The following is a 15,927-nucleotide window of genomic DNA, read 5'->3' on the forward strand; positions in this document are numbered from 1 at the left end:
ATAGAATGCCTGTTTTAAGTGAATAGTTCATTGAATTTTGACAAATGGATACATGTGTATAATCACCACCGGAATCGTCATATAAAACATTGCCATTAGCCCTCCAAATTTCCCTTGTGTCCCATTTCAGTCTGTCCTTTCTTCTTAGCTGTGCAACTACTGATCTGTTTTCTGTCACACTGTTTTTGCCTTTTCTACAACTTCATATAAATGGAACCGTTTGGTACATAGTCTTTTGTATATAGAATCTTTCACAGAGCATAATACTTTTGAGATTTATCCATGTTGTGTGAGTAGTTGGTTCCTTTTAATTGCTGGGTAGTAATTTGTTGTAAAGATATGCCACAATTTGCTTATTTATTTAGTTACCAGTTAATGGACTTTTGAGTTGTTTCTAACTATTGGCTATTAAGAAAAAGCTGCTGTGAATATTTGAGTACAAGTCTTTGGTGAATATATGCTTTCATTCCTCTTGGGTAAATACCTAGGAGTGGACTGACTGGCTCTTACAGTAAGTGTCTGTTTAACTTTATAAGAAACCAGTAAGCTGTTTTTCAAAGTAGCTGTCCCATTTTTCATCCTTATCAGCAACATAATGAGTCAGTTGCTCTGTATCCTTATTAACATTTGGCTTTGTCACTTTTTAAAATTTTAGCCATTCTAGTGGGTATATAGTGGTATCTTGTGATATTGATTTGAATTTCTCTAATTCTAGTGAAATTAGACTAGTGATGTTGTGCGTCTTTTCATTTATATATCTTCTTGGTCAAGAGTCTTTTCAAGTCTGTTGCCTATTTTTAAATTGAGTCAAATATCTTCTTATTAAGATTTTTTATATATATTGATAAAAGTCCTTCAGATATGTTTTGCAATTATTTTCTCCCTCTGTGTAGTTTGCCTTTTCATTTTCTGAACAATGTCTTTTGAAGAGCAAAAGTTTAGTTTTTATGAAGTCTAATTTGTCAGTGTTTTCCTTAATGATTTGTCTGTGATCTATTTAAATTTTTAGGTATGGTTGGTGGTAGAAGTCAGAGTTCTTTTTTTTTTTTTTGGCTTAAAAAAGAAAAACCATTTATTATCTTTTATGGTTTCTGTGGTTCAGGAATTAGGGAGTGGGTTGTCTGGGCAGTTCTGGCTAAGAGTTTCTTATGAAGACTCAGATATTGTCTGGGGATATAGTCATCTGAAGACTTCACTGGGTGGGGCTGAAGCTTGGAGAAGCTTCCAAGGGGCTCATTTACATAGCTGCCAAAGTGATGCAGGTGGTTGGCAAGAAACTTTGTTTCCTCTCCACATAGGCCTCCCCAGAGGGGCTGCTTGGATGTCCTTATGGTTTAATGGCTAGCTTGCCTCACATGGCAATCCAAGAGACCAAAGTGGAAGCTGCAAGGCCTTTTATGTCCTAGCCTTGGAGTCACACAACATCGCTTCCATAGTATTCTGTTGATCACAGAGTTCAGCGCTTACTTCCACTGTGTGACTTCACTATCTTCTATACGAGATTTTCAGGAACACTGTTGTCGTCTGCATCCTAGCCAACAGAAAGAGGAAAAGACCAGACATCAGATCGTGGAATCGCAGGAGAATTTTGGGCTAGATCTGGAAGCTGTCACGTTCTTTTTTGCTAAACAAGAACCATAGGGGTGGTTGGGGAATGTAATTGAGCTGTGCGCTTAGGAAGAAGAGTAAACAGGTGTGGCAAGCAAAAGTTATTTGATCACAAGATTTCAGGTAATGTCTTACAAGAATGCTGTTCCTTTTAGAATTGAAAAATATATGGAACTAAAATTGGGAGAGAACAAAAGTAATAGAATGACATGTGCTACTCAATAAGAATGCATTCTACAGTTTAGTATCACATAAGTATGCCTTTTATTCTAATTTAGTAAATAAAAATTCCTCACTTCTATCCACTAACTTAAAAGAAGGATAACTAATTAACATGGATTAAGTATCTGCTTTGTGGTGTATAATATATTAGATGTTCAGAGACCTAGTTTCATATTTTACTCACTTTAGCCCTAAGAAATAACTGTTATCATCTTTATATTACATATGAGGAACTAGACTAAAAATTTTTAAGTCAGTCATTCGAGGTCATAGGGCTAATAAGTATAATATGCAGAATTCAAACCTCTCTCTCTCACCCTGAAGCCCCATGAATTTTCATGACACACAAAATCAAGGTATTCTTCTTTAAACCAGTGAATTGATATCATGCCACTCCTGATTGCTTAAGAGGTAGTATTTTTAATATTCCCTTTACAGACAAGATATTCTAGTCTTTCATATTCTAGGTCTGTCTAAAATCACAGACTTTGGATAGAAGGATATAATGCAATATAATATGAAAATATAACATGAAACCCTATCTTCCAAATAGCATTGTTTTATGTGAAAGCATTTTTGAAGAGTGATTTCATGCATGCAGATAAGCTAGTGCATTAAAAAGGAACTTTACATATAGAATATTTAAATTATGTTAGGCAGAAGCCACTCATCCTTCTTTAAAGGACGTGTTGTAGAAAAATCTATTGAAAACCAAAATATTCTCTTCGAAAGAAGTCTTTCAGACACACAAGCACACCTTTAGTTTATTTCCCTTGCGTTTTGTCTGACGTATTATTCAGTGTCATTCAAGGCTTGGAAAGGTGTTTTTTGATCCAGTGATAATTACTTTAGGGGTGATGAGATTTGAAAGTTGTGCAGATGTACACTTTAATGGAAAAGATTTATTTTGGAAAACAACATTACTAGAAAACTGATAGCATTTAGAAGTAAGTAGCAAACCAAATGATCCCAGTTTTGGCTCATTATTAATCAGCAAATTATTCAGAAACATCCACTGCCAGGATCTTAAAATCATGTGGGCAAGCATTGGAAAGGCCATCATTTTTTAGTCTTAGCAGAGAGCTAAATTGAACTCAAGTTTCTTTTCTTTTCTTTTCTTTTTTTTTTTTTGAGGAAGATTAGCCCTGAGCTAACATCTGCTGCCAGTCCTCCTCTTTTTGCTGCGAAAGACTGGCCCTGAGCTAAATTCTTGCCCATCTTCCTCTATTTTATATGTGGGATGCCTACCCACAACATGGCTTGCCAGGCGGTGCCATATTTGCACCAGGGATCTGAACCAGTGAACCGTGGCCTGCCAAAGGGGAATGTGCACACTTAACTGCTGCGCCACCGGACCGGCCCCTCAAGCTTCATTTTTGACGTGACCGTTTTGACAGAATTCTTTTGACACAGTTGTGTCAAAATGGCTACCTTAAAATGTAAGGCAGAAGAGATAGATTTGAGAATATATTGGAGGTAAAATCAGTGAGGCTTATAAGTTAATTGGATGTCATGGGCAGTAGAAGAGAAGGGAGGAAAAAGAATCACAGGTTATATCTAGGTTTCTAGCTTAGGTGACTGGATGATCTTGGTGCCAGCAAATGAGATAGGGAACACAAAAGGTGGAAGAGTGGGTTTGGGGGTGGGGGTAAGACTCATTTAACTTTAGACATTGATGAGTTTGAACTCACTGTGGAACATTAAAGTAGAACTATTTTCCAGTTACTAGAAATAGGCAAACTGTGAGAGAAGTTTTATAGCTGGAGAGAAAGGTTTAAGCGTCATCAGCATGAAGCAATGAGAATGACTGAAATTTCCTTGGGGGAAAATGTTGGAGAAGTGGGTTAAAAGTAGAGTTTAGGAGATCACTAACATCTAAGGAGTATATGTGGAAAGAGAAAGCCCAGCTAAAGGATATGCAGAAAAATGATCAGAACAATATGAGAACTAAGACAGTGTAGTAATAGACTAAGGAGTGATGTGTGAGGAGGGAGCGATGAGCAGTATTATCAAATGGAACGGGGAGGTTCAATATGATAAGGACCAAAAATTGTTAATTGGATTTGGTAAATTTGAGAGGTTACTGAACCCCTATGAGGGTGATTTTAATAAAGTTGAGAAAGAAGCCTCCTTATAGTGGATTGAGGATTGACTAGAGGCAAGGAAGGGAGAACAGTGTTCTAACGATTCTTTCAAGAAAGTTGATGAAAAGAAGAGGAAAGAGATTGGACTAAAAACACTGGGTTATATCTGACCAAGAAAGGGCATTTTTAGGATCTAAGAGATTTGAGCTCATCTGTAGTTGGAATGAACTAAAAATAGAGAGGAGTTACCCACCCAACACTTAACCATACAGATTCCTGACAAGCTTTTGTGTCTTTGCAAATACTGTTTACTCTGCTTAGAGGCTTTTTCCTCTTAAGTCCACCCGAATAAGCTCTTCAACAAAGGCATGTTAACAGTCAAAAGAAAATAATAATTTTAGCGTACTAGCAGTTTCTATACTTAGAAATGTTTCAAAATATTTTCTATGACATTTTTTAGTATGTTGCTCAGGCAAATTATATTTAAAACGTGTTTAATGCAGAATGGCTGAGTGAGGAGCTTGGCAAATCCACTTACCAAAAAACTGATAAAATTGTCAAAAACCAGCCAGTTCAGGACTTGAGAAAGTGACCAAAGTTATACAAAAAAATGAGAAACATTTATTCAAGAAAAACTACTGAACCTTGGGTAAGAACAGTCTCGTGTTTTGGCTTCTGATGCTACTCCCATTGTGCTCATTCCCACGACTGACTCATTGTCATTGTAGTTTTATCAGGGTGGGGCAAGCTGTGAAAACTAGTAGCTTTGCTTTCGCTGCCGGAAGCGGCTCACTTTATTTGCAGCAAATATAGAAAAATCCAATACCTCTGGAATGTTGTTGGAAACAGTAGTGATTTTTGTGGCAAAAGAATGGGATGGCCAATGTTGCAAGTTTCATGAGGTTGTAGTTCTGGCTGTGGAAAGCCACAGATTGGCCAGATTTTAAAGAGTATATTTAAGGAATACATGGGGCCTTCTTAAGATCCTACATATCGCTGGTGGTCTGGCAGGCTGTGTGCATGTGTAAGGCTCTGCACACACTCAGGAGAGACCAGAAGGGGCCCTAACTAATCACACATCCATGCTGGCTGTGAGGCCTTACATGTGTATGATGGAGACGTGTTTCCAGAATTCTGTCTCCTAAATGGTTTTGCTTCCTTTTCTTTTCTGTGGAGAGAATCTGTGTTCTAGATGGAGTAAATGACTGAAGCCTGATTCTCTCACAACCAAGCCTTTAGTCATCCTCTGTTAGCAAGTAGCAGCTCCAAGGCTCCAAATCTTGGAATCCAGAATCTGACCTCTATCTAGCCCTATCATTTCTTATAGTGGATTACTGCAGTACCTCCTATCTGGTCTCCTGCCTTCCACTCTTGTCCCCACCTCCTTAGTCTGTGTTCCACACACCAGCCATACTCATCCTTTTGAAATTTGTCAGATCACATTACTTATCTTCTTAAAATCCTCTGTTGGTTTTGGTACCCAAGGGACTGGTGACCCGCAAGTGGGTCCTTTTGCTCAGAGCTGCTGGCACCAGGTTGCTCACGCCAGTAGAAAGAGACCAGGTTCAGGATGGCAGAGCAGAATCTTTATTCATTGATCAGTGCATGGAGGAGGCAGAGCTTGTGCTCTAAACACCTCCTCCCCAAAGGGGAGGTGAGCAGGGTTCTTATGGGATATGAAGGGGAAGGGGTCTCCACGTCATCGCTGGGGCGCTGCGTGCAGTTGGGGCACGCGCAGATCTTTCTTTCTTGCAGATAGCACCTTTTGCACACTGTACCTCATTGCCATCTTGGACCTTTCTGGTTTGGACCAGTTCTGTGGTTTGGTCTCCTGGCAGTGTTCTGCCTTGGTTCCTGTAAGCAAGCACAACTTGAAAACAAAGCATTAGACATGGAAAATGTTTTTAGGGACTTTTCTGGGTGACAGCTTCTCATTTCAGTCAACCAAAGTTCTTTTCCCGTGATTTACACCGCCATATGTGATCTTGCTCTCTGATTTTTACCTTTCTGACCTCGTTTCCTACCACTCTGCCTCGCAAATTCCACGCTTGTCCTTTTACTATTCTTCAGACATACCAGGTGTACTCTTGCCTCTGGGCTATTGCACTTGCTGTTCCCTGTGGCTGGAACTCTTCTTTTTTGCTAGATTGCCACCTGGTTCTTGCCCCCCCCTCTTTCTAATCTTTCCTCAGATGCTACCTTCTCATTGTGATCTTGCTTGCTCAGTAAATAGTATGAAGAATAATATATGAGTAAACAATACATAAAAATAGTATAATATTATAATAAATATAATAATAAATGCATGAATATTTTTCCTTTATAATGCCTCAAAATGATTCAATAATAGAAAGACTAGAAAAACAGAGGTAACGTTTATGGAATTGAATTTGAAAATATGAAAAACATAAAATTTTCAATTTCTCATTCTTATATATGATCTGAATAAGAACACATCATCAGATTTCTGTTTTTCTCTAAAATTGTTTTACTTCTGTTCTTAACAATTTTTCACTATTTGAGATGTCACCTTGTCTTTTGAAAATCTATTAGCATCACATATGTTAAAAAAGCTACAAAAATCAGAGTAGGAAGTAATAGTTTCTTTTCTTTTATAAGTCAAGTCTTTCATACATTTTCAACACTTTATTATTAGTTCTGTAATTGACATTTCTGTCACCGCAACCATCAAAAGTTAGAGCTGGAGGTGGCGTAGAGATGTTTTCCTGCTGAGGGGAATTGGAGTATTCTTTTATTTAATTATTTTCAACAATTTGCCTGTCAAAGCAAAAGTGAAAGTTCAAGTCACTCTAAAATGTCTTACCTTAGCCTGTAATTTAATAAAAAGGGATACAGATTTAAAAGGACTAAAATTGCTCTTAATTTTCTGGGCAAGATCTAAAGTAAAATGAATTAAGATACCTTTGCATATTTTTCAAATGCTGTTCAAAAAATGAGGTGTGTTAAAGGCTATTAATTTGAATGCAAGGAATCTTAGCAGAAAGTTAAGTCAATCAATACAACATTATAGGGATTATTTTTAAATTACCGTGTCACCTTTATATACTCTCACATGTTGTGAATTGCTCCTGCTTTTGGAACGTGAGATGTACTTTGTATTGCTTCATCTGAATTTCAAAATGGCTTTCTGTTTGTTGACCTCATACTTGTATAGTTACTTGTAACATGGATGGCAAGTTACAAGAAGGCAACAGATGGCACATACAGTGGGTTTTCCTTTAACACACATGCCCAAGTAATTGTAAAAGACCAGATTCATAGTAATATTAGTAAGCTTCACCCTTGTTTGTACTTTTGATGTTTAGTATAATCTGCATTTTTTGTTTCTGTGTTTGAATTGTTTAAAATTCTATTTAAAAAAATTTTTCCCCTTAATTTGAGTGACTGTAAGCTGTCTAAGACTACTTCTAACTCATTATAACCAGTGAGCAAAATAGTCTCAAACTCAACTAGAGGTTTATTTTCTTGTAATTTCTTAATTCATAGTCTTATTGAAGAAAGGGCAATCACAAACAGCTTTTACTAGAGGAACCAGTTTGCAAGTGAAAATTTTTTATATTCAGATGAAAAGAAGATAGAAGATATAGAAAAGAAATGAATTTTTTAAGAAAATGTCGTGATCATATAGCACTTACATGTGGCAAGCACTGTTTAGAGAAGTGCTTCTCAAACTTCAAATGTGCACATGCATTCCCCGGGGATCTTGTTACAATGAAATCTTATTTTTTAGGTCTGGGCTGGGGCCTGATCTGCATTTCTAAAAAAAATTCTTGTATCAGATGCCACTGCTCTTGGTTACACCACACTTTGAGTAGTAAGAATTTAAATTGCCTACTTATATTATTCATTTAATCCTCATATCAACCCTATAAGGTCAATAATATTATTATATCCATTTTACAGGTGAGGAAATATGTTCCACTAAAATAATCTTAGAATGCTAGATACTATTTGTTTGCTACTCAGTTACTTTTTCTTTATTGCTTAGGAAGATTAGCCCTGAGCTAACATCCGTGCCAGTCTTCCTCTACTTTATATGTGGGTTGCTGCCTCAGCATGGCTGAGGAGTGCTGTAGGTCTGCGCCTGGGATCTGAACTGGTGAACCCAGGCCACCAAAGCAGAGTGCGCTGAACTTAACCACTACGCCACAGTGCCAGCCCCTCAGTTACTCTTTATATTTGTTAAGTGTGTGTGTGTGTGTGTGAGTGAGAGAGAAAGGACTTTATAATATTGTTTCATTCTTGAATTTTTACATTATCTATTTCAACAAATTAAAATGATTAAAAATATATTTGATAAGGGGAAGTATTTGTGAGAAAGGGCAGGGAGAGTGTATTGGTTTTCTGTTGCTCCATAACAAGTTACCAAAAAAATTTAGCATCTTAAAACCACACATGTTTATTATCTCACAGTTTCCATGGAGCAAGGGTCTGAGCATGGCTTAGCTGGGTCCTCTGTCAGGGTCTCATGAAGCTGCCATCAAAGTTTTGCTTGGGACTTCAGTCTCATCTGAGGGTTGGGGTTCTCTTCAAAGCTCACGTGACTGTTGGCAAAATTTATTTCCTTGCAGCTGTAGAACCATGGTGACTTGCTTCTTCAAGGCAGCAGGAGAATCTCTTTAAGGGAAGGCCACAGCCCTCTTTTAAGGGTTTACCTAATTAGTTCAGGCCCATCTGGGATAGTCTCCCTTTGATTAACTCAAAGTCAAACTGGTTAGGGACCTTAGATCTGCAGAATCCCTTCACCTTTGTCATATAATACAACCAAATCACAGCCATGACATCTATTACATTCATATGTCCCATCCACACTCAGGGGTAGGGATTATACAGGATGTATACACAAGGAGGCAGGAATCTTGGGGCCCATCCTAGAACTGCCTATCAGAGAGAATTGTGTACCAAAAATGAGGGAAACTATCATTTTTCAAGCCTCTGTTACATAACAGCGACTTGTGCATACACGTTTTCTCACTTGTCACCATAACTGTGCAAATAGGTACTATTACTCCCCCTATTTTACAATTTTATAGCTCACTAAGGATATATACAATATTAGCCAAACAAAAAATGATCTAAACAACTCATCAAAACAGTATATGATGAATTGCCAAATGAATTATAAGAGCACTGATTGCTGTAGGTTTCTAGTCTTTTCTCGAGCTATTTCCATTACTTGTGAAGCTCTTACCATCTCTCCTTTTTGAAGCCAGTGTTCAATTCTCAGTTTAAATGACATTTTCCTCATGATACCTCTACTTATCCCCAGTCAGAAGTGATCTCTTATTCCCTGAATATAGAATTCCACTGTAATTTTGCTTGTGTATCTTTAATGATATTTATGATATTCCATGTTAAATTACAGTTATGTGTGTCTTCTGTTCTCCACTTGATCGTATATTCCTTCTGAGAAGCTAGAATCCTTATTCATCTTCATATCTATCCTTTGCTGGGCCTATCAGAGAGCTTAACACAGTGGGTCACCAGTAAATGCTAGTTTTAGTTCACTTTCAAGTGACTTTCAGGGAAGGTTGGACAGAGTTAGTGGGATTTGGAAGAGTAGAAAGTAGAAGCATAGCATTTTGATATTTGTGAAAACAAGAAGTATAGATGTGAGCAGAATGTGCAGCATGCCTATGAGACAGTGATTGTGAAGCTGGAGAGGCAGGTTGAGAGTAGGCCTTGGAGAAGCTTACTGGGAACGTTGCACAGTATAGCCTTTAATTGTGTAAAGTTGAGGAGAATCGTTGAGGGATTTTGAGCTAGGGCATGGCATGAGCAAAGGTTTGAGTCAGGAAGATTAAGCTAGCAGTAAAGTATGCAGAATGCAGTTAAGAACAGTGAAGAATCCATGATATATTTGTCAAACCTGAAAAGATAAAGCTTTGAACTGGTGTGGCGGTCCTGGAAATAGAAAATGACTGATTTTAGGGAAATAATTGACAGGAAAAGCTGACTGAGTCACACCTGTCTTTGGTTGCCATATTCAAAGGTTCAGTGCTGGGTTAGGTTGCCCTGGAAGAGACCATATGTGTATACTAATTAATTTTATTCATTTATTTGAGAAATATTTGTGTACCTACAAATTTTTTTAGCATTATGCTTGCTTCTGAGAGGGACAGAAGTTCCTTTAAGGTTACTTACATTTTAGGTGGGAATAACCATTTTAAACTGTTGGGGGAATTAAGTAATACTGTGAAACATCACAGTGTATATTGCATTTGACCCAAATATAATCAAGTGTCAAATGTGTGGCTTAGATACTAAATGCTGTGAGATTTATTAAGAGTGTCGTTTGGGCTCTTGAGCTTTTCCCCTACAGATAACCAGTCATGTTTTCACAAAACAGCTGAGATCTAACCATTGGATGCTTGAGTACGATTGGGTCTCATATCAATTGAACTTAATAATATTAATTTCCTCCCTTGTGATTTGTGTGTCATTTAGAAATTTAAAGTACAAAATTGCATTGTTTAATTCATGAGTATAGCCTGTTAAGGTCTAATCTTACTTTACCTCAATCATAATCTTTATATTTTAAAATACATTGCCTTTAAAGAATGAAAATCTGTAGTGTTCAACAGAAAGTAAACTACATTCTGATGTTTCTAGGTTGCATGTCTTTTAAATCCTCATGCAGTTTTAAAGAGTAATTGACCTTTCAGTTTGACAAATAATATATTTTAATCATTTCCTGCAGCAATATTTTTGTGCCTGAGAAATTTATTATCCTGTCTTTAACTGGTGGAATATTTGCTGGAATCTAGTGTTTTAGTTTTTCTTAACTGATAATATTCTTGAATTTGGCAGATTGAAATCTGATTCTAATGTGCTTAATGTATATGGGAAGGATTTCTATTATATTTAAATTATAAAATATGTAGTCTTTTGTAATTACTATAAGTATATCCTCACTTTTAGTGAAATTAATTGTTCCTTTAGAAAATATAGTATTGGGCATTTAAAAACATCTTTCATCTTTAATATTCTGAAGCAAATAAAATGAATAGTTATTCTGAAAGGATCCTGGGGTTGGGCTATGGCCTACTGGCCAAATCTGGACCACAACCTGGTTTGTTTGGGTTTTTTTGTATGGCTAAGAAGGGTTTTTATATTTTTAAAGGGTTATAATAACAACAACAATTCCCCTTATCCCCAAAAAAACGAAAGAAAGAAGAGGAAAGAGAACATGTGACAGAGCTGAGAATATTTACTGTTTGGCCCTTGACAGAAAAGTTGGCCAACCCCAATAGTCACAGCATATTTGTGAATAGCTTTGAGTGTGTTTTATGTAGTTCCTAAAGCTCTGTGGAGTGTACTGTTATTACTATACTTTCTTTTGTTTATATGACATGGTGCCACGTTGTAGTTGATGTTACCTTTTGTTAGTTACATTTTTTTAACATAATAAATGGCCTTTGTATTAGTGCTCCAAAATAAACTGTTCTTATAAAACTTTTTACTATAAATAATGTGCTATAGTAAAGTTTTAGTTTATATCTAGTGGGAAGTAAGTAAAAAAATCAAAATAAATATTTTTTTGCATTTTGAAATGACCCAAGTGGAGAAACTCAAATTTCATAAATTGACTTTATTCTTAATAGAAAATATATTTGAAAGGAAATGTAAGAAGTAGCAAGAAAAAAAAAGTATGCTAGGGTTAGTGTTTCATCATATAGTAGTATGATGGTAAGCACCCATCTTTCTCATTCAGTTATTTGTGTGCCTAAATAATTTGTTAATATTCAAGCTATAATTGTACTGTTGGTTGTTTTGGCAAGTCTCAAATGTATATTTAATTCAAACTATCATAAATGGATAGTCTAATAGAAAAAGTACATCTTAAGATCATAAAAATATTTTTTATTGTTATATAAACTCTTTCAGCGAGGATTGATCTTCAGTGTTAATATGGTGCAGAATCTTTGGTAAGAAAATCAGCCTTGAAGACAATTTTATTCAAAAGATTTTTTTAGTATAAATATATTGCTTGAAGTTTAAATTTTAACTGTTAGTAAATATAAGATTATGAATATGGCAAAATATGAGTTGTGAATTTTTATATTGTATGCTTTTAGAATAAAGTTAATTGTTATTTAAAAATACTTCTATTTGGTTATTAAACTTTCGTAAATTTGGTTTTTCTTGGTGTACTTTTTTTTCTCTTGGTATTTTTGTTTTCATACTGGTGTCAAATTTGGTTCATTTAATACTTTGTAGATAGACTATTTACATTCTCTGAAATATTAATGTAAAGATACACTATTTAAGGATCATGTTTTCCTTTCTATATTTCTTTCTAATTTGTTTAAAATATTCATTTCAGAAGTTAGAAAGTTTTGAATTAACCAATATCCCCATGGAAAGTTATCCCTAGTTCTTTTTTTTTTTGCTTTTTTTCTCCCCAAATTCCCCCAGTACATAGTTGTATATTTTTTAGTTGTGGGCCCTTCTAGTTGTGACATGTGGGACGCTACCTCAGCATGGCCTGATGAGCAGTGCCATGTCCGCGCCCAGGATCCGAACTGGTGAAACCCTGGGCCACCAAGCGGAGTGTGCGAACTTAACCACTGGGTCACGGGGCCGGCCCCTGTAGCTCTTTCTGAATTAGTGTTTTTTTCATGTCATTCCAATATGCATGCAGCTGTCCTTTTCTAACTTGAGTGTGATAAATGCCTCATGTTTCCCGACCGCTCGAATTCTCCTGAATACTAGCTGATGTGATGCTTCTTTGTTTGGCTTCATGTCTCAAACTGCTTGAAAGATGGAGATTAAAATTAATTTATAATTTACCATAGCAACATTGTCATGATGCTGCCTTTGTAATTTTCCTATCGACACTTTCTGTAAATGTTATAGAATAAGAGGAAGATTGGATAGGAAAGGATATTAGAAGATAAGAGGGAGGTTGAATTCCATAAAACTTGTTTATGTAAACTGTTGAATGTAGCACCAAGGCTAGAGCTGCATCATGTTTGGATGAAAACTTGAGTATTTACTCATGTTTCTTTTCGATTATTGTTCAGAGTTCAGATTACATACAGAGATGTTTTTGTTTAAAATCCCTGAAGTTTAACTGAAATGGGATTTCCCCTCTCTTCATTAAAATCTCTTTCTCCTACTTAATTCATGGAATAATTGGGAATTGGGGTAAAATTTTTGATATCTAAAGTTTTAAGTTAATACAAATTTCATTCTTGATTGTTTCTTTTTTAAGGAAAATAATTATCTCATGACTAGAGGAATTTTTGTTTTGTTTGAATGAAATGTTTCAAATGTACAGAAATCTCACATATTTGTGTGCAAAGCAATCATCTTCTAAATCAGTTATGCACTGGTGCTTTTTTGAAGATTGGAAGGTTTAATTGAATCCTATAAATGTTTTTGTTGTTAGTAGGGCTGACCTTTAAATAATGGATAAGTGAATTTTGTACTTGAAGGGTCAGTGCAACTGGCTAAATGCCACATAGTTTTTTGTAGAAATTTGACTTGATTTTATTTATCTTTCTGTTAATATTTTTATATGTTTTCCGAAGTGGTTCAGTAAAACATGTGTTTGAACAGGTTGTCTAGATCCAGCGTGCTAAAAGGGAGATAGGAATTTTTATTCACAATGGCTGGCAGCTTAATATGATATCAATAACATTTTAAATGGTAGCCTCATAAAGGGAGGAGATTGATTAGAAACAGGCTAGAGTTCTTAAAGTAATTATTGTTGTTGACAAATGATTAACCAAATGTAATAGAAAAACCCCAAGTGGTTTTGCTCTGAGATAAGCTTAGAATAGCATGCTCTATTTTTCACTAGCAAATATTGTTGATATGTTTGTCATTTCAATTTTTCCGAGTACTTGAATCAACTGAAACAGTTTTTGACTGAGAAAATAATTTACTTAATCAAATCTTTAAGACATTTGACTGAACAGAACTACTGAAAAATTCTTTGTAACGCCAGTCACTGATTTATGATTTGAAAAGATAAGCAGCTTTGTATTCCTTAGAAAACAAACACGTAAAAATATATGGAGTTTTTTTCTTCTTTTTTATTGTCGAAAAAATTTAAATAAATGTAAAATAGACTCCCACTGCCCACCAATTCTAATTCTCAGGAGAAATCATTTAACAGTTTATGTGTCCTTTCCCCAAAGGAACATTGTGTATATCCTTGCTTTCCTCATTAAACAACCTATTATGAACACTACATTAAACTATTTCTTGCTCTTTTTAATTGCATAGTATTTTATGGCATGAATATAGCATAATTTAATTTTCCATTTCTCTTTTGAAGGTTCTAAAAGCAATTTCCATTTTTCTTTTTTGCTATTACAAATATTGTGAAGAATAGTCTCCTTTGTCCAGATACTCTGAAGCACAAACGCAGATTTCTAGAAATTGAATTGCTGTGGTGTACATAATCTGGTTTTTGATAGTTACTACTAAATTGCTCTCTGGAAAGACTGCAAACTCATGCCCCTTCCAGTAGTGTATCTGAGCACCCTTTCCTTCATGCCTTCACCAACAGTGAATATTATCAGTTTTCAAAATATTTACCACTCTGATTGATTATAGATAGCATCTCATTTTGTTTACATTTCCCTGATTACATGTGAGGTTGAGTGTATTGTATATGTTTATTAAGCTAATTTAATTTTGTAAGTGCCTATATGACTGTTAAACATCATATAAACCATTCTTCCTGTCAGATTTAGTATTTCACGAGACCTATAGACAAATTCTAAAAATCTTGTTTTGTTTATATATCTGCCTGCGTATTAATCTAAAGGGAAGTCAGGAAGAAAGTGAGCATTATTTTGTAGTAGTGTGGGGGAAGAGTCATGAAAAACCGTTCCTTCTCTCTACTCACATCCACTCCCTTTGGGTTTTTATCTGTTAAGAAGTGAATATTGTTTTGGGATCCCAGCATACCATGGATATACAGATCAAAACTACTAGGAAACCCAGACATAACCCATCCTATTTGAGGGGAGGGGATTTTTTCCTTCTCCTAGGAGTCCCTCCTTCCCAGCTGTTTATTGAGTGTCTACTCAGTCAGCACTGTGGTCACTTAGGCCTGCTTCATCTTTGATGGGCACCTGCTTTACTTGGTATGGTGGTAATAAATCAAATCAAAATGTATTTGTGTTAAGACCTCTTAATCATGCTTCAGCTGACTGAAGAAATTTGAATGTTCTGGAGAATGATCTCTAGTGAAATCTGGAGACCCTACAGTTTGTTAGTTGTATTAAGGTATATAGGGTGCCTAAAAGCTTATAGTACTTGAAACTTATTTTTGTGATAGCTCCTAGAGTCTACTTCCATGATGTGATAATAGCAATAATAGGAGTTAACTTCTGTCGAACATTTACACATGCCTGGGACTATTATTGATGTTTTATAGCTATTTTCCCTAATGTGAAGTGAGCCCTCTCTAGCCTCTGGAATTTTATTCCCATGGTGGTGGTAGGTGGTCTGCATTTATGCAAAGCCCGCTTTGGAGACCCTGTGTCTCGGAGCATTTGCTTGGCCACCTTACCCACTTTTGCTGCCAACTTAGTGATTAGGATTCAGGCTAAAAGATTATAGTGACCACCTTGATGTCATCATTCACACCCTGGTGAAGGTGATACAGCTGCATATTTTCAGTGAATCTTTGAATTAGAAGAGATCTTAGAGTCATCTACTGCTTGTCTTCTCCTCAAGTAGCAGTCCCTTAATTCCTGGGGGTAAACCGGTCTCTGCCGAAACAGATTGAGAAACTGATTCGTAAGGCAGTTAATTCCACTTTCTAGTTGTTAATAATAATGGAAAATATGTATGAAAAGCTATGTGAATTATCCATTTAATTTTCACACAAGCCCTGTGAGTTGGTATTTAATTAATTTTTTTTAGTACAGAAAAATCGAAGCTTAGAGAGGTTAAGCAGCTTGCCCAAGTCTCACAGTTTGTGAATATTTTTCTTGCTAAAACCTTTTTGTTTTTCAGGCTAACACCT

At 35.9% G+C, this 15,927-nt stretch overlaps 1 protein-coding gene across 17 annotated transcripts in view; it reads left to right on the forward strand.

Annotated features, from left to right (window-relative positions):
- Positions 1-15,927, forward strand: part of RABGAP1L (RAB GTPase activating protein 1 like) — a 675,876-nt gene that overhangs the window by 132,875 nt on the left and 527,074 nt on the right. The window lies entirely within an intron of this gene.

This window comes from Equus przewalskii, chromosome 23, assembly GCF_037783145.1.
Source record: "Equus przewalskii isolate Varuska chromosome 23, EquPr2, whole genome shotgun sequence".
In the NCBI taxonomy this organism is placed as follows: Eukaryota; Metazoa; Chordata; class Mammalia; order Perissodactyla; family Equidae; genus Equus; species Equus przewalskii.